Here is a 16,251-nt window from a genome sequence, read left to right on the forward strand (position 1 = left end):
TCATTTCAATCAAAAATGTGTTTTCTGTAATGGCAGTGTGTTACCACACCATGCATACTCCACTCCACACCACTGCACCCTACTCTGTATCACTCCACTTTACACCACTCCATGCCACTGCACTGTGGGACACCGCACTCTTCTCCATTCTGAAGCACTCCACATTGTGCCACTGCACTCTATGCTACTTCACACTATGCCTCTCTACTCTACTCTGTACTACTCTACTCTAAGCCACTGCACTTTACGCCTCTCTATACCACTGCGCTCTGCTCGTCTGCACGCCATACCACTCCAGTCTAGGCAACACTAATCTAATCCGAACATCTCCACTCTCTGCCACTCTGCAACGCTGCACTGTACGCCACTGCACTCTAAGCTAATACACTCTATGCTAGTGCACTTTACTCTGTAACACTCAACTCTATGCCCCTGCACTCTCCATCAATACACTGTACATCATTCTAAACTACTCTGCACCTCTGCACTCTATGCCACAGCACTCTACACTACTTTACTCTATGCCATCACACTCTATGGCACTTTATGCAACTCCACTCTAACCTGCACTTCTCCACTCTAAGCCACCTCACTCTACTGGTAAATAATCTACTTTATGCCACTGCACTCTGTGCCACTGCATTCTATGCCACTGCACTCTACCCTGCACCTCTCCACTCTATGCAACTGCACTCTACTCTGAAACAATCTATTCTACGCCACTGTACTCTATACCACTCTGACCACTGCACTCTAGTTCAATGCACTCTACACCACTGCAAGCTGACACTCTGCAACACTGCTCTGGCCGCCACTATACTCTACACCACTCTGCTCTGTACTACTGCATTTTGCACCAATATACTCTATTCCACTGCATTCTATGCCACTCTACTCTGCCCAATGCCACTCTATGCAACTGCACTCTACACCAGTGCACTCTAAACAACTGCACTGCCCTTTACTCTGCACCACTGTACTCTATGCCACTGTTCTCTGTACCAGTCTACACCACTGCACTGACACTCTACTCTGCAACTCTGCACTCTACACCACTCTACTCTATGCCACTGCACTCTAGGCACTATACTCTACTCTACACCACTCTACAATACTCCACTCTGCACCACTCTACACCACTACACTCTATGCCACATGAGTATACTCTGCACTCTATGACACTGCACCACTCTGCATTACTGCACTCCCTGCTACTCTATTGTATGCCACTCTACTCCACTGCACTCTATGTAACTCTACCCCATGCCACTCTATGCCACTGCACTCTGCGCCAATGCACTCTAAACAACTGCACTGTACGCCACTGCCCTCTACTCTGTACCACTGTACTCTACGCCACTGCTCTGTGCCACTCTACTCCACACAACATCACTGCACTGACACTCTACTCTGCAGTGTTGCACTCTCCACCACCGTACTATACATCAATGTACTATGTACTACTGCATTCTATGCCACTGCACTCTACTCTGCATCACTCCACTCTACAGCACTTTGCCCTACTCTGCACCACTCTACACTACACCACTGCACTCCCTGCAATGTGAGTCTACTCTGCAATCTATGCCACTGCACCACTCTACACTACTGCTCTCTCTGCCACTCTATTGCATGCCACTCTACTCCACTGCACTCTATGCCACTCTACTCTGTCCCATGCCACTCCATGCCACTGCACTCTAAACCACTGCACTCTAAACCACTGCACTCTACGCTAACGCATTCTAAACAACTGCACTGTACCCCACTGCACTGTACTTTGCACCACTGGGCTCGACGCCACTGCTCCTATGCTACTCCACTCCACTCCACACCACTATGCCACTAGATTTAAGCCATGCTGAACAGCAGCTACTCTGGTGCATAATATGACTAATGGCTAAAACACATTAGCAAAGCCAATAACTCTTTCGTAGATGACACCTATTGCTTTGCCAATGTTTGTTAGTACTATGAGGTACCGAAGTACCTGAAAGAACTGTAAAAAATACAATTACATCATAATAAAGGCTGCTACAAAAAGCGCAAATACATTTCGGTTAAATAAAAAAAAAAAGTGCTTCTCAAATACAGATTTGAATAATATACAGTTTATACCTAGTGCTAAAAAAATGTATAACACTACATTAAAACCACACACTCCACAGCTCACCTTGGAATACCATTACAATACCTCTCTGAAAGAAATATCTTTGCCACCAGAAAACTTCAAGTGACTCCTTTTAGTAAAGTCAATGCAGGTTTTCAAGCCCCTTTGTATTTGCAGATTTCCTAGTTGCTCACATTTGCATGTCTTTAGGGAAGGAGACCCCCTGGCAAGAAGGCCTTTTCTTATTGGTCTGCCCCTCCGTCCCTCAGAGCACAGGAGACCCCCTGCCTTCCAGCCCAGCTGGGGAAACTCCTCTGCCAGTAATTTCGCCCTGCCTCCGTTGCCCTTTAGGTGAAAGGCTAAAATTACAGACAAATGCCGTCCGTTAAAGCTTTCATCACAGACAACGGACAGCAGGGCGAAATTACGGACAGTCCGTGAAATTTACGGATGGGTGGTCACCCTAACTAAGCAGCTCACTCGCGTCGCACGCATGCCGTGGCTGACAGGTCGGGCAGGCTGTTAGCTTAGTTGATCCGCCAAGAACAGGCAAAACTCCAGTTCCTGACGGCCCCAAGTCCAGACTCCTCTATAATTGCGCCTCCCCTGCTGAGGCTTTTTTTAGCGGGCCCTATAGGCAGCATCCCTAACTGTGTCGCAGCAGGAGGCACTATTAATCTCCCTTCCTAAACCTGGTAAAAATCCAATGGAGCTGGGTTCCAATAGACAACTGGCAATGCTCAACACAGATTATACAATTCTGGCCCAAATTCTGGCAACATGGCTGGTGCCCCTGGTACCTCAGTTGACCCACCCTGATCAGAACGGTTTTGTGCCGGCACGCAGCACTTCCTCAATTATTAAAAGCTTATTCCGGGTCATGAAGTACTCGACGCAGGACTGGCCTGGGGCAGGCTGCCTAGTATTGGATCTGGAAAAGGCCTTTGAGTGACTGAAATGGCCTTTCTTGTTTGAGGTACTATGCCGTTTGGGCCTTGGCCCCAGCTTCTTACAGTTGGTGTAATTGTTATATATTCAACCTCAGCTCGGGGTCAGGACTGGCGCGACTATCTCTGAGCCAATCATGGTGGGCAGAGGGAGCCGTCAGGGCCCCACCCTTTCCCCGCTGCCGTTCTCGCTGGTGATAGAGCCCCTGGCAGCAGCAGAACTTTGCAGATTGGGGAGGCCTGGAATATCCCGCTAGGAGATGGTCGACATACTGTGTCCATCTACGCAGACAATCTTCTCCTGTATTTTAGAAATATCTCCAATGATCCAGATGAAGTTGTGGATATACTACTGCGCTTTGCTACGCTGTCAGGGTTGCGGGTCAACTGGACGAAATCATGCTTATTCCCTTTTACCCAAGATTTGCTGGATCCAGGTCTTAGCCTATCTGGTGTACTCATTCCCTGGCAGCCCAGGACTTTCCGATACTTGGGCATTAATATATATCATGATATGGAAGATCTGCATGATGGGAACCTCAAGCGAGTGGTAACATCTATCTGTACCCAAATGAATTGATGGCAAGCGCTACCGCTCTTGGTGATGGGAAGAGTAGCTATTCTGAAAATGGTGGTGCTCCCATGGATGCTATACTATTTCTCCAATTTACCTTTATATATTCCAGTTACATTTTTTAAGGAACTAGAATCCAGAATCAGAGACTTTATTTGGAACAAAGGCCGCTGTAGAGTGGTGCTGATAAAATTGTACTCGCCACTGGAACAGGGTGTCCTGGCGGTGCCGAACATGGAGCAATACTACCTGGCTTACCAGCTGCAGTGGGCGGCCAGGTGGCTTTCTGGACTCCAGTTGTCAAACAGGGCCGCAGTGTTGCAGCCCCGGACAATATCTGAGGTATCTCATCTGTTTCACCCAATCACACTGGTGAGGGTGCTGGACTCGCTCCTGGTGAGTGTGGCACACCTCTGTTACCGCAGGAGTCTACCCCTCACACGCACAGTCACTTCACCTGCTCTGGCTCTGTTGGGCATGCCGCGTGGTATGTGGCTCACAACTAAGACGGAGCTGGAAACTTGGCATGCTGCTGGGCTACATACACTGGGAGATCTGTATAACAAGGGTGCGCTTACCCCATTGGGTGCACTAGCAGAGGAGACTAGCCTGCCACTAGGGCAGTTTTTCCTGCACAACTCCTTGATAGCAACATTATCCCGACACTGGGGAGATGTCACGGCCGAACCACCAATGCATGTGCTGGTACAATACACGCAGGTTATGGGGCAGGGTAGACATTTGGTGCGTTGGTTCACTGACGTGCTCCGGACCCACACAGTTCATACCTGCGACGCCTTGCAGGCCAGTTGGGAGGGTGATCTGGCCAGGCCCTGCACAGATAAAGAATGGGACTTGGCACTGAAAAGCCATACCAACATTACGCGTAATGCTCGATTCTGTCTTATCCAATTCTATATATTCCATAGACCCTATCTTACTCCTGCTAAAATCAATCGGTATTTTTACCGCACAGATGCAGCTGGCCCTCACTGTGCATTTGTGGCAGCAGACTTCCTACACATGTTATGGTCCTGTCCCTCCTTGCGCTCTCACTGGCGTGATGTATTGGCGCAGCTGTCAGATTGCACGCGTGCACACCCTTGACCACGTGGGAAGCATGTATCACGGGCCTTTCCCCAGATCTAAAAAAACACAGGGCTTTCACGAGATTACTGGATTTGGGCCGTCTGACGGGCAAACGCTTTATTACCAGGAGATGGAAGTCTACGGAACCCCCTTCGATAGAGGCATGGAGGAGGTCATTTGTGGTACGAGCGGAAGCAGAGGGGGTGGTGCTGCAGAGGGATGACAACTTGGGACTGCCTAAATATCCCCTGGCTTCTGGATGGGACGAGATGTTGTTTGAGTTTCGAGAACTAGGGCATGGGACAGATGCAGACGCTACGAATGTAGAAATCACGCCGGCAACGGCCTGTTAAACTGGTTATGTGCCATGGATTATGGCTGTGCCCCTGGCAGCGCGCTCCCCCCCACTCCCTTCCCCAGGGGGTTTTGGCGAGGCCGGTTAGGTGGGGCCCTGCAGCTGCGCGTTGTGGGATCTGGCTGTGTGGAGCTGGCAGGGATGTGGAGATGTGAGGTGGAAGTTGGGGGCTTCGGATCGGATTCCAGTTACGGTTACTGTTTTGTTGTTATATTGTTGTATACAATGTTAATGCTGGATCTTAACTTCTTTACTTTATGAGACGGCGTATTATATACCTCATAACACTGAGCACTCCGAAGACTGGAGGCACGTAATAGCTCCTAGTCCTGATATACCACTCTCTCGGCTCTGGTTGAAATCCCTATTGCCGATTGATGTGTGGTTCTCTGTAAGTTAGCAGACTGAACCATATGAGCTGTAACAGGAGTTGTGCTTCTGATTGTCCTCACTGCAGTAGATGTATACAAACTGTGATTGTTTTTATACCTGAAATAAAATAAAAAGAGTCCAGCAAAAAATGTGTGACAATTCTGACTATTCTAAGCCCCCAAAGCTATAAGAATGGCTTTGGTGGCAGGTATTGGTAATTTTGAATGTATATTGAATTAATAAACAACGGTTTCTGTGCTCATCTTTAAATTAGACAAACAGAGTCAACATGTGTCAGACTGTCATAAGTGCTGGTGCCGCCAATTAAGTGTTGGTGCCGAGCACCGGAAACCATCGGCTCAAATCAAGCACTGGCGCAAATCTTGGCAAAAAGAAAGCAGAGAGCTGTATAGGGTTGGAGGCAAGCACACAGTCAGCATGTTATAGGACAGGTGCCCAGTTAATGGATTTCTACTGCACTATGATGTACTGTCCTTTAAGGAGGTTGGTCTTTAATTTGTTCATAAACTGGAGCAGCCTTGGGGTGGTCATGATCAGTGGCAGCTAATGGATCCTAAAGGTGGTGGGGCGGGCAGTAACAATCCAAGTACCACATGCGAATGAGCACAGTGAGCGAGAGCGAACTGAACAACGAGGGCAGCAGTGGGTTGTGCACTCTGGAGGTCTGTGAAATCGAGACCTCAACATTACTGAGCATCAACAACATCAACTAAGATTGAATTTGGTCTCTCAGATTGTAACTGGAGTCTGAGCTGAGTGAGCTGAGTGCAAGCATGCATGTGCCTGTCTTGCTCCTGCAGCATAAAGCCTGGCTGGAAATAAACCAAGCACCAGACACACAGCTGCTGTCAAACATGAGGCAAGGCAGCTCATGTTATCCAATCCAATCACTAGAAATGGAACAAAACACATGCAACACGCACACGCCTGCAAAGCTCCAAACACATACATTTCTCCATCATGGAAATCTTCGTAACCTGGAAGTTGAGGCTTGAAGCATTGTCACCAACTCTAGTTCTCCAACCAAAAGCAGATTAGTAGTACGAGTCTGAACTTCAGTTGCTGGACTGTCCCACTGGCCGGGCGTGCCCAAGTATTTAAATGAATGATGCTCTGCAGTCTGCTGACCCTGCTGGGGCCATAGCTGAAACCGCCCAAACACAAACCTATCCTGTGGCACTCAAATTATTCATGCCTACCCATCTGATGTCATACTTTTATATTGTGCCTTTGTCACCTGGCACGTGCAGTACCACCCGCCAAGTTTAGAATTTCTAAACAACTAGTAAACCATAAAAAAAAGAAAAACGTACCTTAAAATTTGTTGTTCAGGCAATCGTTATTCAGGCAAAATCGTTGTTTAGACAGTAGTTGTTCAGTACTTCACTGTAGAGGCTTTTTAGTTGTTCAGCAGTAGTGGTTTAGGCAAGTAGTTGTTTAGGACCTGGTTGTTCCATCACATGAATTGGCCCCTGTTCATACTGCTCCAGTTGTTTTCTTAAGGACTAATCCTTGGATGAAAACTGAGGCATTGTGTAGTAAGGATCTTTTGTGGTAATAACACTGAATGTGACCATTGCACCTCACTAGTAGAGCGGCGGCTGACACAGATATCAAGGGGAGGGGCAGGGGGGACGACATGGATGGGGGGAATAAATTAAATGTAAAAAAAATAAACTTACTGTTCGTGGCCGTCGCCGCCGTCCTCCTTTCCTGTTCTGGAGTCCCAACATTGCGGAGGCGCTCCCTCTGCGCTGTGATATGTGCTAAATCGCAGTTTCTTGGTACACATGTTCAGCTTCCCTTGTATTCAGTCACTTGTCTTTCACTCACATGCCCTGCATGGTATATAGTGTTTGCACACACGTAGAGCGTAATGTGCTATGTATTGTTATTCCTGTGTGTGGGCAGGACCAAAAGTAACTATGGTAATTCAGGGGACATAACAAAGCTAATTCACCTTAACCAAAATACAAGAAGTTATAACTACCAGGAAGAGAGATACACTCAACACATAGTACCTGGGCTTTGTGAGTATAACCGGTTGTTTTCCATTCAACAATGATTTTAAATCTCGCAAGTTATTTATGCTGAAATTTCATATTAGCATTGGTTATAATCAGGGAATTATGTAATTATGCGGCCACAGCGTTTTCCTGCATTATTATAGATTTGCTGCATTTGCCACAAAATCCATCATCTGCTGCATAATCTGAAGATTTTAACAAAACAAGTGTTTCTAGCTCTAACAGTTCAAAAGTTACAAAACGGCAGTGGTAGGCTGATTGCAAAGTGGGAGTGGTCAATTTTAGTGTTGCTTATAGCTATATTTGGGTTAAATTTGTACTAATGAGGTGCAACTAATGCCCAAAGAGTGTTAACAAGTGTAGAAATTAGCAAATAATTAAGTAATACTATAAAAAAAATGTGCCACATAAGGCTCATTAATGTACTTTTTCTTCCCACATTATTTACTCAACTCTGCCACATAATTTGACACTCCCCTGCTGCACAGTTCCCGGGGCCCTGTCTGTAGCAAAGTAATCTATGCCACCCTGTCCTCTATACACAGACTTATCAGGAGATTTCTGAAACACAATAATACACTCACTCTCTTAATATGAGTCCATTTATGTGGTTACTCCACCCCATGTAATTTCCACCCAAGACTGAGTGCCAGCACGCAACTTGGAGTTACCAATGCACTGATGTTAGCTGATGATGCAGTTTGTTGGTAGTAGTTTTGCAAAGTTTTTTCAACGTTTGCATCAATATTTTCCATTATTCGTTTTCTATGCCACGTTTCACTGCATCCTCCTGTGCACACACAGTTTCACACCCCTCGCTGCACTGCGAGTGTAAGGTGTGAGTACCCAAGGTACCCACTACAAACCACGCCAGCCTGCTACACACACCCCTCGCTGCACAGCGAGTGTTAGCTCACTGCATCCTCCTGTGCACACGCACAGTTTCACACCACTCGCTGCACTGCAAGTGTGAGCTCACTGCATCCTCCTGTGAACACATAGAGTTTCACACCCCTCGCTGCACTGCAAGTGTGAGCTCACTGCATCCTCCTGTGCACACGCAGTTTCACACCACTCGCTGCACTGCAAGTGTGAGCTCACTGCATCCTCCTGTGAACAGATAGAGTTTCACACCCCTCGCTGCACTGCAAGTGTGAGCTCACTGCATCCTCCTGTGCACACGCACAGTTTCACACCACTCGCTGTACTGCGAGTGTGAGCTCACTGCATCCTCCTGTGAACACATAGAGTTTCACACCCCTCGCTGCACTGCAAGTGTGAGCTCACTGCATCCTCCTGTGCACACGCACAGTTTCACACCACTCGCTGCACTGCAAGTGTGAGCTCACTGCATCCTCCTGTGAACACATAGAGTTTCACACCCCTCGCTGCACTGCAAGTGTGAGCTCACTGCATCCTCCTGTGCACACGCACAGTTTCACACCACTCGCTGTACTGCGAGTGTGAGCTCACTGCATCCTCCTGTGAACACATAGAGTTTCACACCACTCGCTGCACTGCGAGTGTTAGCTCACTGCATCCTCCTGTGAACACATAGAGTTTCACACCCCTCGCTGCACTGCGAGTGTGAGCTCACTGCATCCTCCTGTGAACACATAGAGTTTCACACCCCTCGCTGCACTGCGAGTGTGAGCTCACTGCATCCTCCTGTGCACACGCAGTTTCACACCCCTCGCTGCACTGCGAGTGTGAGCTCACTGCATCCTCCTGTGCACACGCAGTTTCACACCCCTCGCTGCACTGCGAGCTCACTGCATCCTCCTGTGCACACGCAGAGTTTCACACCCCTCGCTGCACTGCGAGTGTGAGCTCAGGCAGAATCAGCATCCTCAGGTCATAGGTTTGGTCACTCATGTGGTCCAGTCACTAAGTCACTGACTTTCACACTTGACCACAAACGTGATTCTGGTCAGATCAATGTATGCATTCTGGCTTAAACTGTGAGTATGTTTGATCTAAGTGTGTACAATTGTGCAGTGCTAAGGAAAGTACCTTGACTCAGTTACGAGGACCTTCTCATTACACCCAGGTATAATCCCTGCCCCCCCGATTCACAATACTGTGCACGGTACCTCATGTTTAAGATGCTTCTGCAGCAATAAGATGTTCTGCAAGGAATAATACTCAGCCGCTCCTCTAGGTTCAAGCTAAATCCAACAGACAAACGAATGATCCACATATGTAAATGGAGTGATCAACTCAAGTGATCAGGTAACCATTGCCACAGCCTGTGGTTGCACCCGACCCGCCCGAATGGCACCGACATAGTGAGGGCGAAGCAGCAAACTGTCCAAAAACGATGGTCCAGATGCTCAAAGGTGTCATGGAAAGCAGCGCAGGAACCACAAATGCTGCGCTATATTGCGTGACAGGGAGAGAGCAGGAGAGCGCCACACCTACAATGATCTAGCGCTCTCCTCCCCTAGCACCAGCGCTAACTCCAGCTGCCGTGCGCCACACACACACTGTAGCGCCATAGTGCTAGGGTGCGTGCCTGAGTCTAGTATGGGCCTTGTACAGTAAGGGTACCTTTCCAGTACAAAATACTATGCCTAGACCAGCAAAAAAACTTTTTTGACTTTGTATGTGTGCTGAACAGTACAGCACACATGCAAAGTCAGAAAAGAAAGAAGAAATGAAAACAATTCTCCTTTTAATGCCTGCTTTTCAGCAGCATTACTTTTTGGCGCCAAACCCTGTTTACCAATGTTAGTAGAGAGGCTTTAGTGTCAAAAAGCATGGGTGGTTGCAGGGGAAGGCCCATGTACCACCCATGTAACGCCCCCTTGATGTGAAATAATGCAAAGCAGAGTTTCACGCTGCTTTCCGTTACTTTTCGGTAGTTTGCAGTGTAAAACAAAGTTTTGCACTGGAAAGTGAATCAGGAAAAAAACATTTTGTGCTGGTGGAAGTCACTTTTGTGAGGCTAACCAGCACAAAATGTTTGAGAATCTCCTCCTATGTGTCTTTGTCCAGGGAAGAAGGCGTAGGGAAAGTGGGATGTGTGGCAGAGTGCACACGTTCCAAAGAAACACAACCTCCTCATCAGGCCGGCACGGCTTGGAGCTAGAAAGGAGACTTCTACGCTAATTGTAAGAACACTTTGTAAACAAGCATTTGCGAAGCAATGGGTCTCGCGTTTCCTTGATTCTAGCGTTGTAAACTCCAAACTGGACTTTTCTTGCCACATAAAGTGAAAATTAAAAGTAAAACAGTTTTACATAACTAACTGGACTTTTTTGCCACATAAAGTGAAAAAGAGAAGTAAAACAGTTCTGTATAAGCTAGCCGACAGCCGACATGAGCGCAAAGCACACACACAAAAGGAAACAGATGTTTGCTCGCAGTGAAACCTATCAGCAAAAGTGCCATTATCCATGTAACTGGCAAAAGTGCAATTATCCATCCAACCAGCAAAAGTGCAAATATCTATGTGACAGGGTCGATGTCATGCAAAGCGCATAACTACTGCCCAGCGAGATCACGCTGCCTAGGAATTAAAAAGAAAAAGTAGTCCAGAAACCATACCGAAAACATGGAGCCTCGTTTGTTTTCAGTAATTGGCCGGTGCGCTCAAGGCAGGCTAAACACCGGAAAACGCATGACATATGCATGCCTTTCACTAATTAAATCAAGCTAATTTTAAAAGGCAAGCCCATGAACCAACCAAACTGAAGGGCGTAGTTAAAAGCCCAGAGAGAGATTTCACCAGCGACAGAGCGCTTTGCGCTCGACCCTAAAAAGGATTTGTGACCTAAAAGTACAATTGGTCCTGGCACAGGACAGGAGCTTCGGGAAGTCAAGAAGGACTCACAGATGTGAGAATGGATAGAGTGGAAGAAGAGGCACGCTCTACTGCAGGTGTCTCCAACCAGTTGAGCGCGAGCTACCAGTAGCTCGCAGACACTTTCAGAGTAGCTCGCACCCTTAAGTTTTCAATAAGCAGTGCAATAAATATTGGTGCACTTTCCGTTTAAAGTTAAGGCAAAGCTGTGTTTACTTTACATTACTATCAGGCTGCAGATAGCAAGGCCTGATAATTAGCAGCTTATGGAATAAGATTTATGAACCAGGTTGAAGACAGAGATAACAGAGGTGAAGAACTGAAGCACTTAGGTATTTGGCACTCAAATAAAAGTCCCTGTCAACTCAATATTGGAGCATGGGAACAAATTATGTTTCTGAATGCTTTACCATGGGAGAAAATTAAAACAAAGTATTAACTTAATGATTAAGTGGCCAATAGACACCGTGCCATATTTATCACTGAAAAATAAAGTAATTTTTTTAAATGGGAGAAATTTAAAGTGAAGAAAAATGTTTCTATGAAACTTTAAGTCTTAATGTTTTTGAAGCATGCGTCTTCCCTTTAAATTCCTCCCATTTAAATAAATTGCTGAATTGTGCTGTTATAAATTTGGCACTGTCTCTATAGGCTACTAGGCTCAAAATGTCTGTGGTTTGTAAATGCAATACTTTGAAATGGGAGAAAATTTAAATGTTGAGTCTTATGGATGCATATAAATGAAGTTAACTCTTCAGTTTAATTTTCTCTCATTTCAAAGTGTCACATTTAAACACAGGAGGCATCTTTCTCCCAGTGACTGGGAGAAACCTTGCCATACTTATAACGGACAAGTACATCTTTTTTAAATGGGAGAACTCAAAAGTGCAGAATAATGTTCAATATTATTCACACTTTTGCAGAACTGTTTTCTGCACTTTACAGTTCTTCCATTTAAAAATGGTTGTAATTTTGCGTTATAAATGTAACAGTGCTACAAATGGCAAAAAGTTACGTCCTGTGCCAAAAGTACGTACGACACAGGCCCCCAGTCACCCATACACATATATTCAATGTATTCATACATCCCAACAGATCACACTCTCACTGACACAGAGTACAGCCCTGTCATAGTGCCCCGGGTCAAAGTATTTTGCTCAAACCATAGTATCGGGCTCTGTGGACATTAGGTTTAACGTCCATGAAGCTGGGCGTGAGGCCGTCTCGTAACAATGCAAATGTTGCTTGGCTTTCAGTAGCTCATGATGATTTTCACTGGTCAGAAGTAGCTCTCATTATAGAAATAAGTTGGGGACCCCCTGCTCTAATGTCAGGTCATTTTATCCGAAACATAGGTAACAATGAGATAGTGTTAGAAGGGAATGTGAGAGCGACTGTGATGCGGGTGCACAAGGGAGGGATTCGGCTAGAAAGTGTCAGGACAACCTTCATGGAGGATGTCAGAGAGGCCGAAACATGCATACGGGGAGGAGCATGAAAGAGACAGAGAAAGCCCCTCAGGGTAAAAGGGTAAAAGATTTAAATCACCAGTAGGCAGACAGAGGGTGGGGAGAGAGCATCTAAAGAGAGAGGCAGAACGAAGGGAAAGAGAGAATATGGAGCTGAACAAGAGATTTGATGCAAGGAGGGACCAGAACATGAACACATTTAAGACCTAGAACTGGTACGTCTTTTCTGGGTGGAGGGTTCCATGAGTGGTCGCCCAACGAGTGGAACCCTGCTAGGTCCATCTGCCTCACATCTCCCTCAGCTTTCATGGTTCTCACTAGGATGCCAAGAATTCGGGAATAACGTTTCATCTTTTAATCTGGCCAGGTAATGGGGTCCCTGGGACGATGCCCTTCAAAGGGTTCTCAACTTCCTAGTTCGGTACAGAGAAGGTGAAACCAGTGATCAACCCGCACCACAAGTACTGCTCTTGCTCCAGCATTGTTGTGTTTTTCATCCATGGCGGATGGGACCCAGGGGCCTGCAGTGGGTAGGACACTAAGGGGCTGATTTATGGAAAGTGACACTGCACCGAGTGCAGCGCCACTTTCCCTGTGCCCCTTAGCGCCCCCCCTACCGCCACAATGTGTGTGCCGTATTTAAAATACAGCGCACCATGGCGCAGGATAGGAGGTAATAGCATCATTATTTTTGACGCTATCGATGTACTCTGCAAGAGTAGCGCCAAACTGTTCGCGCTACTCCTGCAGAGTACATAGGGGCCCATTCTAAAGAATCGAAGCCCCCTTTTAATGCCTGCTCTAAGCAGGCGTTAAAAGTGTCGTGAAAAATGGCGCAAGGAAATCTCATAGATTTCCTAGCATCATTTCTTCGACCCCACTAACGGGGGAACGCCCCCTTGGCATACATTATACCTGGTGCAGACAAAATGTAGTGCAAAGGGTTACAGAGTGGCACAATGTCTGCAGTGCGCCACTGTAAATACAGCACGGGGATTCGGCCTTGTTCGGCCACATTAACGTAAAAAATAATGAGGTTAATGTGGCGCAAGGTGGCACTAAGGCATTATAAATATGCCCCTAATGGTCTGATTACAAGTTTAGGTGCTATTTACAGCATCTGGTAAATAACAATATCTTGGGATTTGATATTTATTGGGTGCAATAAACAGCATCTATGATGAGTTTCTGGGGTAAAACATGCAGGTGTTTAACGCACCAAAATCTGCGTGATACTCTAATTACTTTATGTTTTTCCAAAATTTAACGAAGTTGAAGTATTTAACGCATCCAATAATCAGAAAATGTGTTAAATAACACTCAACTCATAATTCTTACTCATGCGTAAACAGGGTTTTACACACAGGTAAGAAAAAAATGAAAGACTCGTAATCAGGGCCTCACTTGAAGCCTTGGTCTGCGAGAGATCCAGATCCTGGGAAAGCATGAGTAAGGCAGACATGTGGACAGAACCATGGGACAGATCATCCATCCCTGGCTGGCTTCTTATGTCAAGTGAACATCTCACATCACTAGAACAATTTAAAAGAATCCAAACCCCTGGTATTGCCAGACTGTGCCAACTACCTGGAAACACACAAGTCACTCACCTGCCTAGTTTACTGTAACTAATCCCTTTGGCTGGTACAACCACCCACATACTTCAAGTCATATAAGAGATGACAAGGTTTTAGTTTCCCAATGTTCTGCTACACCCCATCCTCTTTTCTTCTGTCTTTCTATTCCACACTGTCCCTTCCTCTCTCCTCATCTACTATTTCTAAGTTCTTTAAGCACTACGTGGATCAGCTCTAAGGATTACCCAGCTGAGATGGTAAACCCACCTGTATTCTGTTGCTTCCTCAATTACCCTACCAGTAGACAATGTTAAAGGACTCTTTATTGCTACGCAGGCACAACATGACATATGTGTGTGTTTAGTCCACCAGAGCAACCAGGGATGGACATTGACCTCATCGCTCAAGCAGGCCAGCCTTCTCAGCAGTAGGTACCATTGCAGCCAGTCACCATGAGGCATGCAGATTGGTGTGTATGGACCCCTACAACCTATGTCTGTCTCTATTTCAATAACTGTGGGTTAAGGGAGTGAGGAATTTGTGGTACCGAGCAGAACATAACTTAGCTGCCATTGTAACTAAGTGCCTTGCCATAGTTGAGCTGTTAGGACTTCCAGATATTACTTCTTTGGCAATAAGGGCCTCATTACGACTTTGGTGGTCCTTTCACAGGACCGCTGAAGCTGCTGCAGGCAAAAGACCGCCAGTAATGGAGGTCTTTTGCCCGCCCTATTAGGAGTTTTCTGCTGGGCCAGCGGGCGAAAACTGCGTTTCTGTCCGCTGGCCCAGCGGAAAACTCACCACAACATTGACGCCGGCTCGCAATGTTGTGGTGTGTCGGGTCGACAGCACCCGTCGCGCATTTCTCTGCCCGTAATTCGGGCAGTGAAATGTGCGACGGGTCTGTCCATGGGGGCCCCTGCAATGCCCATGCCAAGAGCATGGGCAGTGTAGGGGCCCCCATGGGGCCCCCAACACCCCCTTTCTGCCAGCCTTTGCATGGCGGTGAGAAAGGGGACTTGGATTGCGACTGCGAGACCACCAGGCTGTCGACAGGCGGCAACCTGGTGGTGCCGGTGGCCAGACCGTGGCAAATCTGCCACGGTCATGATAGGGCAGTCGGACTGCCCTGTCTGCAGTGATCCGGCCCCCGTCTCAAGACCGCCACACTCGTAATGAGGGCCTAAGTCTGTCGTCCCGACATTTCATGAACCCATAACAGGCTACCTTCATGATATTCTTATCCACAATATTTTTGACATGATATTCTGTCCCACGATATTTATGTGTCCGATATTTTGCCCAAACACCAAGTAAGGAATGTGGATGTGTGTGCGGTTCGGTCTCATGCATGAGTGAATATAGTGGAATTCCTTTGTATTTCTCCTTTGGAGATGGTGCACAAAGTTAAAGATGAAGGGGGTCCTCTCAGAAAAGCAAGGTATATGATGCAATGATGCACTTCTGAAGCCTTTGTGACAGGCCAGACTCTAGGGTGTGAGAGAACCGGAGAAGGTCACTGCCCACCTCATGTCCTTTTATTCCTACTAAGGTTTTACCTCCGTCTATTGACGTGGAGGCTTCTCCCTCTCAGACAGAGGGTCCCAGCTCCATCAATCCTTCCTGCTGACACTCACAAAGATTGTGGCTGATCTGTCAGGAAGAATCAAGCAAACATAGCGGAGACCCCTGAATGACACTAGTCACAGAATTGTGCCTGTTAAATGTGGTGTAACAGCCAGAGCTAATGACTTGTTGAACCTGGGGAACCAGGTCTGAATCTCGACATCAGCTCAACATCCTGTGATTCTGGGCAAATCAGTTAATCTCCCCGTGCCTGAAAAATTTGTGTGTCCTTGTGTAATGTAACTGCTGCTCATGTAAAGCGTTCCAATACCGTCAAGT

The sequence above is a fragment of the Pleurodeles waltl genome, chromosome 2_1 (genome assembly GCF_031143425.1).
Source record: "Pleurodeles waltl isolate 20211129_DDA chromosome 2_1, aPleWal1.hap1.20221129, whole genome shotgun sequence".
NCBI classification, from domain to species: domain Eukaryota; kingdom Metazoa; phylum Chordata; class Amphibia; order Caudata; family Salamandridae; genus Pleurodeles; species Pleurodeles waltl.